Source organism: Athene noctua, chromosome 16 (assembly GCF_965140245.1).
Source record: "Athene noctua chromosome 16, bAthNoc1.hap1.1, whole genome shotgun sequence".
Lineage (NCBI taxonomy): Eukaryota > Metazoa > Chordata > Aves > Strigiformes > Strigidae > Athene > Athene noctua.
In genome coordinates, this window is record NC_134052.1 from 9,755,849 (window position 1) to 9,770,380 (window position 14,532).

Genomic DNA, 14,532 nt, shown 5'->3' on the forward strand with positions numbered 1-14,532 from the left:
TTTGAAACTGTCCTTTTATATTATCCAAGGAAACTCTTAAACCTTAGTGTGGACATCACAAATTAAAGTATTAGTCGTATTCCCAAACCTACAGTTAATAAGAGCTCCTAAGAGCAATAAAACATGGCGTTAAAGCATTTGCAAGCCATTGTCATAGCACTGTGCTCTGATACCTTTGCAGACACAAAACCAGCCCCCACCAACCAACAAGCATGTAAGCATTGGTCAGCAAGTCAATGCCTGCTATTCAACTTGTAGTTAGGCGTTTTATTTCTGTGTCTTCCAGATCATATCACTCCTGCATTTCAGGGCCTAATAAAATGTGAAGAATGATATGCTCCCTCTCTCTCCTTGCATCTGAAACTGCGTTATTTCCCTCTCTTCTTTTTCACACATTCTTACAAAAACTTCCCTTTTCACATACTTCTATAAGAAAATATTTCACTGCATCTACTTCAGTTCCTATTTCTATTTTCGATTTTCACTAGATCCTTCTGCTACTGCCTCCCCCTCAAACCCCACTGGTAGAAACTGATGTAGTTTTAAAGCTCTCAAGGTCATTTCAGAAATAAAAAAAAAAAAAAAATGTTGCCTTAAAAAACCTTTAAACACACAAAACCCCTAAACTAAACCCTTTTGAAATTCAAACGCCTTTCAGCAGCAGATCAATAACCCAACATAAAGATTTTTGTTCACCACCACTTCAAAACTATTACACTTCAATTCAAATACTTACTGGGAGTCACACAGCACATTTTATGGGATGGCTCATTAGAGTACATACAGACCTTACTTTGGCTGCAGGTTTTCTGTGTGGGAAACAAACAAAAAGAACCCCCACATCCAGAAACAGAAGGTCCAGTGGGTATCAGGGAACAGGAATGGAATCTAATCTCTAGATATTCTAGAATTTTATTGTCCTCGCTTGGCAACGTCTTTTGTTGCTGAAGAAGTCAGTTGAGGCTTAGTTATTTATTTTCTAAACTTCCTATTCCCCTTAAAAAAAAAAAAAAAAAAAGGAGAAACACGATGCCAAAGAAATTATGAGGAAGGGTTTAGTCCTTAGAAGACAAAGGTAAACGAAACAAAAACTGGCAAAACGGATCAATAAACTTTTCATTAACACCACCCCCCCCTCTCCGCCCCATGAGCCACTTACTACAAATCCTTCTTCCAGGAACATCTTTGACTCACAAAGAAATAGTCTCTTCCCGCTCCACCCCCCCCCACCCGGCAGAAAAGCCCCCCCAAACCCAGGCGCGACGCCTCGAGTATTTCAAAGCAAACACCCAGGTATACAATGGGAGTTTGAGACACCTACTTGCGCGGGGGGAAGCCGGGGAGGGGGAGGCGATCCCGGGCAGGAGAAGGAAATCGGGGACAGCGAGAAGTTTGCGGGTGGGAGGGAGCGAGGGAGGGAAGGGCTCCTCTCCCTCCGCTGCCTCTCGCCCCCCTGCCCGCCCGCGGGCGCTGCGGGGCGGCCGGCCCCGGGGAGGGGGAGGCGGGAGGGGCTCGGTACCTGCTGCTGCTCCGGGGGGGGGGTAGGGGGGGGGCTGGCGTCACACACCTGGCCCCCTCCCCGGATCTTCCTCCTCCCCCCCCGGGAGCCGCGTCCCCCCACACACCTGCCCTTCCTCCTCCTCTCCCCGAGGGGCGGTCAGTGCGCCTCGCCAGCCCCCCAGGCGCCGGGACAGCACAGGGATGGGTGGCCCTGCTCGGCGGAGGGAGGGGCGGGGGGGGAGTGCTTAAGCCCCCCCCCCCCTTCCTCACAAGGGGGCTGTACCCCCCCAGATCCCCTTGAAACGTCCCGGAAGGCAGCTGCCCCCCACCCCCCCGCGGTCAGACACACAACCAGCCCCTCACGGCAGAGACCGCCCCGAGGGGAAGGGGCTGCGCCTCCCTCAGGTGCCCCCTGTAAGGAGGAGGAGGAGGAGGAGGAGGAGGGAAGTTGACCCCCAGCCCTCCCTCACCTGTGCCTGTGCCGCCTCCCCGACCGGCATCCTGAGGCGGGGGCAGAGGGAGGAGGGGAGCGGGGGCGGCCGCCCGCGGTGCCGCCGGAGCCCGGACTCGGCGGCGCTGGCGCTCGGGGCACTGTTTGTAAACCGCTCCCCCGGCAGCTGTTGCTCTGGCAGCCCGTGCGCTGGGCCACGCCCACCAACAGACCACGCCCGCCAACGGCGCAGGCCACGCCTCCAGCGGCGCAGGCCACGCCTCCAGCGGCGCAGGCCGGGCCCTCCAGAGGCGCAGGCCACACCCCCATGGGCGCAGGCCACTCCCCCAGGGGCGCAGGCCACGCCCCCAGGGGCGCAGGCCACGCCCCCTGGACGCAGGCCACGCCCCCAACGGCCGGCCGGGCGGCGCGTGAGGCGGCCCGGGCGTTAAATATCGACCGTGTCCACCCGTGGGGCGGCCCCTGCCGCTGCCGGGCCCGCCAGGCGCCTCGGGGTGGCGAGGCCGGGGCGCTGCCGGGCGGTGGCGATTGTTCCCTTTGTGCCGCCGCGGCTTGATGGGGAAGCGCGGGAGTGGGCGGCGGTGTGCGGCCCGGTAACGGCGAGTCGGGGCCCGAGGCCCGGCCGCCTTTGTGATTCAGGGAGATGGGGCGATGGTTATCTCCGTGAATAACAAAACGCAGCGGAGGAAGGTTATAGAAAGCCTTGTATCGCCCCTGCGCACGCCCGGCAGGGGCCATTACGGGCCGGATCGGTCTGGGCTGCTCCTGTGGCCTCGTCTTTGCAAATGTAAATAAAACCAATGCGCCTCCTAAGTGTTGTCCATGGGTTTCCTTTGGTGGATCGTTGAGGGGTGAAATGGCCCGAACAGTCGCTGTCCTGCTGCGGGCAGCCCCGATGACCTCTGGCCTCTGCCGAGTAGGTCGGCAAACTACTCCGGCTCGCGGAGGTGCTGCCTCATCTCAGGGGGATCAGCCTGGAAACGTGGCCATTTGCTGTAGACGTTCCCCAGAAAAGGCCAAGGATTCTCATATTTTGCACTTCTTTTGACAGTCGTAAGCGCTCAGCTGTTCTGTCTGGCATAGCGTTACTTCTTCAGCGGTACGGACGCTAGAGGGGAATTAAACGCAGCAGACAAAGACTTAAAATATTTTTTCAAGCATTCCATTTGGAACTGAGGAGCTTTTTAGGAGTTAAATGCAGTCTGCAATACTGCTAGCAAAGTGCTTAATCTCTGCTAGACTCTGAGGTTAGCGCCTTCTTCAAGTAAATGGGATAAGAAAGAGGTGAGTTTCCATGTGGTCTCTCCGCTTGTTTTTCCCCCAAAGACACACTGAGACCTGTTAAAGTCAGTTTAGTTTACATCAGTAGGTTTAGATCACACCCAGGGGCTTATTTGCTTCAATATAAAAATCATCCTGCCCTGAATGGAGGACATATCTAAAATAATTGCAAATAAAATGATGTGGGGGGTTTTTTATGTGGTTTTTAAAGTGTTCTCAAAATGTTCTTCCAGTCTAAAATGAGCAACACAACTCAGGTTGAAATTTAGGTCACTTATATGGCAAATAAAGATTAATCAAAAACATTACAGAATGTGGTCGTATACTTACCAGGTAATCTGGAAGATGGAATGTCTTTATTGGCAAATTTGAATCTTGCCTCACACTAACTTGAAACAGAATTCTTTTCATGGAAAGAAGGTCGAAACTGATAAGCTCAAGCTTTTAAAATACGTATGTTTAAGACGTGGCCCTTCAAGTCATCCAGATAGACGGTGCACCCTTACTAGCAGAATTCCTGAAAGTTAAAAAAAACCCTCTGTGTGAATCAGCTGTGTGAACCAAGATCACGGGGTTTTGCCTTAAGTTTGCTTTCTTTACAGGTTTTCAGGCGTTGGGTCTTGGTCCTCCCACTGCTCTGACTGATCCGAGAGTTCTGAATTGATACAGGACGAAACTGATATAGGGCTTGTTGCACAATGAGCAATTTCAGTTGTTCTTTTAAGTGTGATTTTTTTTGCAGTATGATGTATCCAACCAAAGTGTTTATACATGCATGCAAAATACTCCACTGCACTGGAAGAGCTTCACATTTCTTTGTAACTTGCTGCACACTGATTTGTACTGTGTGACCAAACCTGACCCCACAAACGCTCCCAAAGTTAAGCACAAGAATAAGCCAGTACACTTCAGTGGGACTTGCTATGTAGGTTTAAGCATCGATTATCTGCAAATGCCACCATGGCAATAAGAACAAAGTAGAATTTCGCTGGAAATGGGTGTGGGAGGTACCAGTTTTGCTACACCCAATGTCCTGACTCACATGACTCTTAAAAATCATGACTGTTAAAAAATTAGGGTTTTTATTGTCTTCTGATTTTAGCATTTTGAAAGTCCTTATATCGAAAAGTTACAGCTTCAGGGCCCAAAAACTTTGAAAAATACTGGACTTGTGCTTTTGCTCCTAACTATGTCTCCTGAAAGACTTGCAGAGTCAGGTTTTGCAATATTTCTTGTTCTTATGACATACCAAAACCCACTACTTTCCCCCTTCCTTTCATTTTTTACCCCCTTTTAAAGATTGTACTTTTTCAGGTGAAATATACTGACCTTCTTGATTATAAGGGGCATTTCAATGGAGCCAGGACTCTGGATGACTGTAAACATGATTTAACAGAGAACATAGAAGCTGTATGTTTTTTATCCACGGAGATATGGTACCTCTGTGGAAAACAACAAAATAAAAAGACTTTCAGGAAAAAGATGAGAGGCTCAGAATATCTTAAAACTTTTGTTTCCTTTTTTTTCTGAAAATGCATCGTATAATATCACATTACATGACTGAAATGAAAACATCCAATTTATTTTTACAGATTAGCCACAATGACCTCTGTGATTTATGCTCATGGTGCTGGAAATGTTTGATATGAGGCAAGGGCCAACTTGTAAAAATAAATCTTATATTTTCTTCTCCCTCTGTTTTGCCTGGTGTTGAGGACATTTGCTGCCTTTCTGGAGAAGTTTCAGCAATCCATGTATTATGTATGAAGTAAAAACTTACGCAGCAAATACACAGGAAAGACTGACAGACCTGCGTTTACTGTTCTGTACTATATGTTACTACATAGTCTTGCAATATTAAACCTAGCCCCAAACTAGACTTTGGAACCAGGCAGCATGCCCAAAATTGTGATAATCTCCTCCATAACAACAGAGAAAAATAAAATAACATTGCTGAAAGCTGAAAAGTTTAGCTTCAGTCCCCAAACTCCTAATGTACTTAAATTTATAAGTTCTTTTAAATTACATTTTGTACATTTACATTATGTAAAAATCCATACTAAAAGTCTTGTGAACTGGCTCAAGTCCTGCTCTTCTGCATAGTGCATACGAGAAAACCCTCGCTGTCAGAGAGAATGAAAACAGAGCTGATCAGGCAACAGGAAGCCTTTACCTAAATTTAAAGTCTTTCAAGGGTTACTGTGGATGTTTGTGTCTCGAACAACTGACCTGAGTAGCAAAATACCCCATCTATACCTGGCAGCCAGACATCAGCCAAGTTTCATTCTTTTGCACAGGCACTCTCTCATTTTAGATTCATATTTAGGCAGCTATTAAATCTGGCCCGTCGTGTGGTTGAGGCACAAATGGGATTTAGGGGATCTGGGCTCAGTCCCAGCTCTGCCACAGACTTCCTGCGTGATCTTGGGCAAGCCTTCTCACAGGGCTCACAAAATTTGGCAGGTTTTATTTTTAAGCCCTTGCTCTAGCAGTCAAGTCATTACATGAAATTCTCCGTTCGCTGGCATGAATAGATAAATAAAGTAAATACACAGTGTTTTAGCTTTTAAGGAGATAAGCTTGAAACCGTGATCACAGTGTAACCTAATGGCTCAAAGTTAGTGAACAAATTTTAGAAGTCCTTTTTAAAGTTATTTTGGGCATCTGGGCCATGAGTTGGAATATAAAATTCTACAGTTTTTATTTCTGCACAACAATTTCTATTTGCAAAATCAGGATAATTTCCCTTCTTTGCTTACAAAGTCGTTCATGAATTGTTTGTGTGATGTTCAAATGAGACTTGAGACTAGAAAACAGACAGAATCTCTTATGAGAAGTCTTTATCAGTGTTTTGTGGCTTGTTTTTTGAATTTCCCCTTTGCACAAATTACTTATTTCAGCACTATTTCAGCAACGAGTAAAAGAAAATCCCATCGTGTCAGATGGTTCTCCTGTTTTTGCCTCTGCAGAAGCGCAGGCAGTAGTATGTTTACAGGAAACGCCTGCTGCAGAGGCACTCTGGTAGTTAGACACGGTCTCAGATTTGACTAACATGCTCACATGATTAGATTTACTAAATGAAGACACAGATGAGACGGTGATGAGAAAGCTGCAAGCAATCAGGTTCTTGCAACATCAGATAATCCACGAAGCGACTTTGTGCAGTAACCATGCAGAAGGCTCCCCGCGCCCTCCCCCCCAAGAATGTGCCTGGCTGTTGCATTAGTAACTATCTCCTCAACCCATATTCAGTTACCAGCCTCCCTCTCATCAACAGCAGCTCTTCCCCCCTCCCTTTCCCCCCCATTCTAGACCAAAGTGCTGCATTCTTTAAAAATGCATTCGTAGGTATTTTTATACTCAGCTAAAATTTGAAGGTTTAGTTACTTTCTAAGCAGCACATTTAACATAGAACAGTTTATTTTTATAATGAGAAAGAAATTGCAGGGGTTTTCTTTCACTGTTTTATACATCCTGTCTGTATAAACTCATAGGTTTAAAATCCTGCGAGGCACGTTGACAGTACAACTGTTAAAGATTTTTCTATTTGACCTTGATTTTATTTTGTTTTCGCTGCGTAGGAACTTTAACAGACTTGAAGCATGACATGTCTTTTCTTTTTACTTAGTACACCCTTCCTAGGGTAGGAAAAGACATGTAAACAGGAGCTTGTTCAATAGCATGTAGATTTCTCAAATAAAATATATGACTTTCTTGAAGCTCATTTTGCTCAACCTACAGTTTTGTTCCTGTACTTTGTTCTGCAAATGGATCCTTTTTGAGATGACAGCACACCATGATGTGTATGTTCTCTTTTCTTATAACTCATAGGGCAAAAGATTTGTGGGGTCTTACTATTTTATTCAAGCACATTAGTTGCTTGATAGGGTATATAACAATAGCAATAACAGCAGCATTGTTTCTACTGCGGTGATAGAGACTAAATATTTGCATGGAGACATAATATCTTTTATTAGATGTAGTTGGAAGAGACAGAAGAGCTTTCAGGCAGGAAAGCCCTTCCTCAGGACTGAAAACAGAAACGAACTCCAAGCATGCATACATTTGTGCTGTGCAGTGAAAGAAGACAAATACATCGGTGAAATATAAATGATGTAAAAAAGGCTGCTTGAGAAGATAAACAAACTGAAGATAATGAAGTCATACCCTCTGCCCAGAATGGCTCAGTTATCAGCACCAGAGGCCCTAAACTTTTGTTGTAACTTTCCAAATTGTCCTTCCTGGTATCACATGGCCTTTACTCTGAATATCAAGAGTCGGATCTAGAGACTGGCTGTTAATCCTCTCCCTTCCTTGATTAGTTTGAGCTTCCAGTCTTCTCACTCTCAGTCTATAAACTACTTCTTTCCATTGCTTGAATATGGCAAAATAAAAGCATATTCACCCATACTAATTAGCACCTGACACCATTCTTCAATTAAAAAAAAAGTCTAATATTAAATGCCCAACCCTGAGCTGACAACTCACACAAAGAGGTAGGTGTACACTGAACTGGTTCTAAAACTGAAGCCTAAATGCATTGTTTTGATATGATGACAGGCTTAAATTCTGTATTTGTTAATACAACTTTCCTCACTCCGTTAGTGAGTTCTGTTCACGCTTGTTACAATATAAGTTATCTACACTAAAATCCAACATCTTGCAGAGCTCACGTCTGTAAAATAAGAGTTTTACAGCCACATTTCAATTCTGACACTTGTGCTGTAGGTGTAATTCAAATGTCACCTTTTTCCCCACTTCTCCTTTTGTGGGTCATTTTCCATTTTGTCTTCCATTAGAGAAGTTTGCCTCCTCTTTGTTTTGATCTTAAACAAATTGAATCAAAATTTCAAGCACACCAATATTTGCAACGGGTTGTATCATCAAAAGAATGGAAATAGCTTCTCAGAGTTTCACAGGATGTTCCCAGACTGAAGAAGGCATCTCTAGATTAATTCCTTTACTTTCTATGGCATATTCCAAGTGCATTCAAAGATCATAACTGCCTTAAAGGGTGGCAGTTACTGCTGCTTGTAATTGTGATGTGGAGGCAGATCCGTAAGAACTGGCCCATGGTCAAGGAAAGAAAATTATCTGCCTTAAGATAGCAGAGGGACTGAAGACATCTATGCATATTAATTCAGAGTTAAGGAAGTATTCATTTTGTAAAGGTTTTTATGTAAGATTACCCCAGACTCTGTCGGGTGTAATCCCTAGGAACAGTCTGGTGAGTTCAGTTAATTTTTTGAGACATACTTTTGCAAAAGTATTTACCTTAGAGTATGTCCTCCCACTCAAGCTATAGTGCGACTACAGCATTTAAATGCCTGGACTGCAGAGCAGAGAGAATAGGATACAAAAAGAAATTTTGTGATTCTTTCCAAAACTTGAATGGTGTTAAAAATAATAATTGTCTCTCATAAACTGAAAGTACTGGTATTAATAATGGATGATGGGATTCCTGCACATGTGTTTATTAATTTATAAACACTGCACAGCCTCAGAATGAAAGGTGTTCTATAAATAGAAAGTTAATATTGATCAATCCTGAAGTGGTATTACCATTCTTGGAGGGTTGCAACGTTTTTTCTTCTTCCTAATCTGATAATCGAAATAATTCCCTGAGCTTGGCTCTTTGTTATCATTATTTGTTTCTTCCTATTGTACCTTCCTCAACACTTCCTCCTTGTATCCGAAATTCAGGAAGAAAAATCTAAGGCTTCTTAACGTTGTGAATGCCGTAGAGCCGGTATGACAAAAATGTGCATTTGAAAGGTTATAAAAAAAAGACAAGCAATTGTTTAAAATGAGGTATTAGCATGACAGTTGACAAAGGCATGGTATGTTGCCAGATCTCACCGGTTTCGAATGCTAGCTAATGAGAACAAGTATTCCTTGATCTGAGCGAGAGTTGCCTCACATGTTCTTGCACACACAGTGAATGTGCTTCCCCATTTTGAGAATTATTGTTCCGACACCATAAGAAGATATCATTTTACTTCAAAACACATTAGCTTTTTTTTTTTCCCTTTCACAACTGACTAGTAACCTGATCCCTGTCCTTACATTTGTTATGTTTATTTGATTTACATTTTTCTGCTTTCCTCTTCTTGCAAAAGTATCGTTCTTGCAACTGTGCGAGAGGACGCAGTCGGTGCTCTGATAAACAGGTGATGAACATTTGCCATCTCTGCTCTGGGTTAAAGGGGGAGGGGGGAACAGAAAAACCCACACTTCCCAGATCTAAGAAGCCTTCAAGTAGCTTTCAAAATGAAGCCCAAAGCACAGCCGCTTTGCACAGCTTCCACAACTCCTGCCACACTGGCTTGCGCCAAAATTTCCCAAAAAAACCCACAAGGGAAGTTTTGACAATACGTTGCCAGTACTCCGGCTCAGACACAGACAACTCTCAAGAAACCTGCCAAATTAAAATGTATGCACCCTCCCTACCAGTCCTCATTCAGTGCTGGGATGCAGTTGGGTGAGGGGGCTGGGGCTGCTGATGGTGCCAGCAAGGGGCTGCTCCGAGCAGGGCTTCAGCTGGTGCATATCACTATCACACTATTGCCTTTAATGGAGCTACAGTAATTTCCAGCAGCTGTGACTTCACCGCAGCATTTTAGCATGCTTAAGAGGAGTTTTGATTTTAAAACCTACTGTACTGTGAGGCTGAATCCTGCGGTGATGGGCAGGCTGTCGTATGGACACGACAGCCCCCTGAAGTCTGCCCGTCAGCAAGCAGGGTTTCCACTCACATGTGGAAATTCAAAATTTGACATTGGTGTTTTGATACAATGGAAGCATTGTATATGGGAGACAGTAATATCTTCCCCGTGGTCTGTTTGTGTCAGGATATTATTCAAAGTAAATCATCAGATTTTGCTTCATTTTTGCCATTGTTACATTATTTCCTGCATTACTTTTTTTTTTTTTTCTCAAAAGAAATTAGCTATTATTTCATGTCAGAGTTTTTGAGAGGGCTTTTTTAAAAAAAAAAAAACACAAAACAAAAAAAACACACCCAACAACAAAAAACAACAAACCACTAATTTTTTCTACCGTTAAAAAACCTGTTTTCAAACAAGACTCCATGAAGCCTCACAGTAACACAATGCAACCAAGGACATTTTAACCTTAAACTACTAACATTAGACAAAGAGGAAGGTGACTTGTTCTGTGGAAGCAAATGCAAAAACTAAACCATCAGAAGTGAAATGACAAGTAGAATTGAAATCTAAACCCCTTTCAGTTTATTCATCTGAGATGGTGTCACCACAGATAAAATTAGGAGAAAATTTTTATATGGGACTTTTTTAATATGAGAATGTTCTTCCAAAGTTATAGGATATTATAGTTTTATAACAATGAAGTTTCTATTAACAGTTTGGGAGAAGACGGTTTATTTCTGTGATTAAGAAAGCAGGACATTCGGTATAGACTATATATAGTACATGTACAAGTACATGCGTACTTAGAAGGAAAAAAGGAGTGTTTGTCTAAGTATACTGCAATAGCTAGCTATTAATATTGTCGAGATGCAGACCTCTCTCTCAGGTCTCCTAATAACAGCTTTTGGTGCTGACAAAATCCTTGCCCAACAGATGCAACCATAGCTTTATCAAGGCCTTCTGGTGACACTATAAACCATGAGAGTGAAAAAATGCTTCCTGCTGCAGACTTCCTGCTTCAGCTGCAGGAACAGCACAGACCAGTTTGTTTTAGACGTTTTATCTTTATCAGGCTGCGTGGTGAATTAAAGCCTTTAACGCAGCGCACAGAAGTTTAGAAAAATGTGTAAACTGGTAATGCTGTGTCCTCTGGTGTGGTAGATGTAGATTTAAATCAGTACCTTTAGCAAATATTGAAAGGTAATAGTGAATGTGATCATTTTATACAGTAAGAAAAGCTCCTTAATGTATTCTGCTGCGTTTGAGACCAAAAGGGGTTTAGACATTCGTCATCAAAGGTGGGTTTTCAAGAGAAATTAGGAACTCGATGGAGTATTGCAGATGAAGCTGGATGGCTGCTTTAGGCATGTAATTATTTTAATTCAGGTATGTAAACCAGATAATTGTACATGGAAACAGCTAATTGGGCAAATTTTAATTTCCTTTTACTCAGGAGAAATCGAAAGAACTCACTATGAGTACATGCCCTCTGCATTTTCTACCTGCATTAACACCAAGCAGATGTAAGGTTCTGTTTGCTGCTATGGACCCCCCCACAGAACTGCTTTTGAAGTAATGAGACCGTATAGTTTTCAGCGCCCCCGGCCATGTCAGCTTGCTGACTGCTCCCCCTTCTCCTTTCATGATGCCCCCGGGAGTGGGGCGCAGCTTTGCTGCACTCTTCCTCCATCCCAGCACTCCGTTCTGACTTTTTTGTAAACTCGGTTTCTGTGCTGCCCCTCATTCTGGTACTTTTTAGACCTGTGCACAAAGGCGAAGAAAGGAGACGCAGGTTGTGTGTTTCTGGGTCTGTCAAGAGGATTTTTAAATTTTTTTTTTTTAGAAGTTGCAGTGAATATAGATAGACGAGGGAAAGAACGAGTGTACATATGTACCATGAGATACAGGAATATCTCAATAGGCATTTTACTATACTCTCAGTTTCCCTACCCCTAGCAACATGCTGACAAATCAAGAACTGCCATCCTATATACAGTACTCCAGCTGTCAGCCTTAAGCAGTGCGTCTCCTTGCCAGAGTACAGCCTTTCCTTTGTTTCAGCTTTGAAAATAAAATCACAATTTGTAAAATAAAGGGAAAAGAATTCTTTTCTAAGGCAGGAAAGTCACTAATCCTTTTTAAAGGTTCATAACTGCATTAACCGCTTTGAACAAGAAACCACACACTGAACGATAATGGATTTGTAGTAACGGTATGCCTTGTATTTAATATAATAATAAGCAGTTACATGAAGTCAACAGACTCACTATACTCACCTACTACTTCATTTTGTAAATATTTTCATTGATTTATTCTCAGTAAGAAATATTTGTCATCTGAATAGCCTTTGTTGCTACTTGATCATTTTTCAAGGGAGGAAAAAGACTTTTTGAAGATAGCTGTCACTATATAAAATTTTGAAGCTAGCTCCGAGAGGGTCATGCACTATGTTAATGTCCTAGACTTTCATGTCTTGCATCTTAGAAAAAGGAAAGGTCAAAGGTAACGTGAGTTTTGTGGGCCTTTTAAAAAATGCGTTGTGTAGGAGTGAGTGACTTGCAGAGGCACAATCTGCATAGGTAGCACAAGTCTTACTTCAAACCATCCACAATTTAATTAAAAGTCATAGATGTCCCTAAGAACAAGAGAACCACTGAGGCATACTGGCACTTTACAATTAGTGGATGGCATCACCATACCCATGGAAAAACTGAGGCCTGGAAAGGCACAATGTTTTCCCCAAGATACTGCAAGTTTGAGACAGCCACCGAAATAAGCATATAAAACCTTTAAAGAATACCATACAATAACCATGTGATGTCTTCTAACAAACCAAAATCATGGATTGGTCAGTAATTAACCAGAAGAGGAACAGAACGGGAAGATGCAATACAGTGGGATTAGCTAGGGCTACTCTGTGCTTACTTGCACGCACATGCTTTTCTGTCACCAATGAGATGAAGAATTTTTTGTCCTTCTTTGTTCAAGAAAAATTCAAGGACTGGGATTTGCCCCTCATCTGGGATTTCTGGCTAAAAGGGCAGCACAGTTGGAATTTCTGTACAGTAGCATCAGGTGAATTTTCATACATCCTGAATTCCCGGGATCTGTGTAGTGGGTGTGTAGATCTTGTACCACTTTTCTCGGAAATGTTGGATTTATTGAGCACGCAGTGTATGGTTGATTCACACATGTGCAATAAGTTTGATGCATCCCGGATACATCAGGTTCATTCTACATGTCATTACACAGCACATGTGCACGTATTTCTGTCCAGGAAATCTCAGACAGAAATGTATCAGCCCCAAATTAGCTCTTCATAGCCAAGGAAGGGCTGAGTGGATTAGGGAGCTGCTGGCCATGAGGAATATATTGACTCATGGCTTTGGAGACAATACCCATCATCCCCAATTGAAAATCCCAAGGGGAAATATGGGAAATTTCCATTAACAAGTCAGCTTCATTTCCCCCTATTCATTGCATAGGTTTCTTAGGATTGAATCAATCCAAACCCCCTTTCATTCCACAATATTCAGGAAGTACCAGCCGGGCTGTTTTCCTTGAGAAAGGCTGCACAGTGTCACTCAGAGCACAGTTTGGGCCACTGCAGTCAGATGCAGACGACCTTAATCCAAGTTTCTTAAAAAAAGGAAACAAAGGAATCCTAATTAGATGGAATATTAGAGACTCTCATCTGGGACTTTCTCATTGTTTGCAAGCCAAAGGTGATTAGGAAAAGTCCACGATTTAAAAAAAAAAAAAAAAAAAAAAGTATCCCTGAAGCTGCTCCTTTCGTTTGCAGTATCCACTAATTTATAACACAACAAGACAAAATAGTGTGTAATATTTCCAACGTCTGCTATAAGGATGGTGTCTTGAACTGAAATATTTGTTAATAGAAGAGTAAAGCCAGTTTGTACATGAAATGAATCCCAATGAATTGAATAAACTAAGTATTATTAATATAATATCATGCAAAGCAATAAAAAACAGTAAGTGCTGCAAAAGCAGGAAATCACTAGGGAAAATAATCTGTTGCCCCAAGACTTAAATTGGAATGAATTCCTAGAATCTTAAATGCTAATTTAAAACTGCTTCATTGCAGATTTATTTTGAATATCATATTTTGTCAATAGACAAAGGGTAAGCAACACTAAAGCACTGTGTTAAAAGCAGTTGCAGTAATTGAGGTCAGATGTCTCCATAAGCTGAGAAGTATTCAGATGTACTGTATTTCTCTGGTTCACTTGTAGAATATTCTTCCCCTGTATCTTTTAATTTGCCAAATGATTTGAGAGAAACCAAGCCACCTACATTTAATTAGCTTTATAAATCAAAGGTGACAATTCTTTAGTAACCTGTATTATTTCCCAGCATGGCAAGCTAGAAAAATGCTGACAAATTTATTTATTGACCTGTTGTGTTTTGCAAGGACAGCCAATGTTATATTGATCCAGCTATCCAAAATACCGTAGCAGGGGCAATAACATTCAAGTGCCAGTGTCTCCACATAATCACTATTCTGTACTCTCCCTACCCCAGTGATATCCCCCATCTCTTACGAAAATGCAAATGCACCCATCCCCCCAACCTACCCTCCTCTTGCTTTGAGGAAGAATCTTTATTGTTAGA

At 42.6% G+C, this 14,532-nt stretch overlaps 1 protein-coding gene across 1 annotated transcript in view; it reads right to left on the reverse strand.

The window, feature by feature from the left end:
* The window catches only part of ZNF217 (zinc finger protein 217), a 28,532-nt gene extending 26,466 nt beyond the window's left edge, over nt 1-2,066 (reverse strand). The window contains exon 1 of the mRNA XM_074920442.1: nt 1,971-2,066. The gene's annotated coding sequence lies outside the window, so the exon portion shown is untranslated. The remainder of the gene's footprint in view (nt 1-1,970) is intronic.
* Nucleotides 2,067-14,532: the final 12,466 nt, after the last annotated feature.